This window comes from Sturnus vulgaris, chromosome 32 (genome assembly GCF_052056855.1).
Source record: "Sturnus vulgaris isolate bStuVul1 chromosome 32, bStuVul1.hap1, whole genome shotgun sequence".
In the NCBI taxonomy this organism is placed as follows: Eukaryota; Metazoa; Chordata; class Aves; order Passeriformes; family Sturnidae; genus Sturnus; species Sturnus vulgaris.
The window spans coordinates 1,355,626-1,357,076 of NC_142274.1; the positions used below are offsets into that span (position 1 = coordinate 1,355,626).

At 43.8% G+C, this 1,451-nt stretch overlaps 1 long non-coding RNA gene across 1 annotated transcript; it reads right to left on the minus strand.

Annotated features, from left to right (window-relative positions):
- Positions 1-208: 208 nt before the first annotated feature.
- LOC148220691 (uncharacterized) lies at positions 209-1,017 on the minus strand. The gene is made up of 3 exons (XR_015798678.1): positions 899-1,017; positions 687-777; positions 209-395 (listed from the first exon to the last, which is right to left on the minus strand). It is a non-coding gene; the product is annotated as an uncharacterized LOC148220691 (long non-coding RNA).
- Between the last annotated feature and the right edge of the window lie 434 nt (positions 1,018-1,451).

Below are 1,451 nucleotides of genomic sequence, written 5' to 3' on the forward strand. Positions count from 1 at the left end.
CAGTACGTGAGGAAGGGCGAGCCCCTCCCCGTACCCCCAGTTGGTTTTGCTTATGCTTTATAAGAACCTCAATTTTACTAAATTACTAACTGCCAAATTTTTAATATATTCAAATACACATATCCAATATATTTTGATTGTATTCATTTATATACAATTGCTACTATTAAAAAAATTGCCGGAAAATTTAATCTTGTTGTCTGATAAATTGTACAAATAGAACGACATTCCTGACAGATAGAAGCATTTCCAGAGTGATCTTGATGCTGAATGTCTCCTTAGGAGCTCTGGGCACAGAGAAGAATGAGCCCCTTGCTGGCTGGCCCTGTTTGGACAACCTGCTCCTCACCCCCATCATAACTGTGTCATGATATCACCCACCTTTGACTGACAGCCTGAAATAGAAAAAAAACACATAAATTTCTCTTTAAATTAAAACTGTTCTAAAATATTAAAATATAATTATATTTTTCTTATTTATAAAATTACTATTCTATATTTTTATAACCAAATTTTTATATTTATAATAAAACTCCATTATTAGCAACCAAAAAAATCATTGGCCAATGGTTCTAAATAACACAATTTCCTTCATTAATTAAATAAGCTTTATTGATTATTTATTTCTCCCTTTTTGATAATTTGTAATATTTGTTAATTTGTAATAATTGTAGTCATTTTGTCACCTTTATTATCATCTTTTTCTCCAAAAGGATCTAGGGGGACACTTCGGGTCCAGGGAGACATTCCTGGAGCACATTCGTGGCAATTTTGAGTCTGGGGAAAGAATTTAGAAGGAAGTTGAGGACGGGAGGACACTTGGGAACATCGAGTGGGCACTAACAGAGAACTTAGAGATCCTGAGGGAAAGTCTGGGCTTGTTACCTGGGGATGTTACCTGGCTGTTTCAGGGAGGCCTTGGCGGTCAGGGAGGGGAATCTGGGGCCATTCGGGGTCCGGACGGGCACTCGGGGGCTCTAAGGGGGCTCTCTGGGGCGCGGGGTATTATGGGAGTTGTAGGCGCAACTATATTAAGGTTCAATGGAGCCGTGGAGCATCACGGGAGTTGTAGGCGCAGGTGCAGTGTGTCTTTGAGGGGCGCGGGGCACGATGGGAGTTGAAGGCATGGTTAGAATGGCGTTTTACCGGGACAGCGGAGCATCATGGGAGCTGTAGTCCCGGAAGTGGGTCTTATGGCTAGTTTGGGGCTCTGGGAAGGCACTTGAGAAACACGTTTGCCTCTGAGTGGCAGCTTCAGCTCCTCAGGGGGGAATGTATACGAGTCAGGAGGATTGAGGGGAGCCTGGGGAGCTCTAACCTGACTCTTTAGGGCACCGGGCAGGGCAGGAGTTTTCGGCGTGGGACTGGGTTATGAGGTGCTTTGAGCTCGCTGGGGAGGGCAGGAGATGAATTCCCAGAAATAGCTGTAAGGGGCATCTATGGGGTTGGGA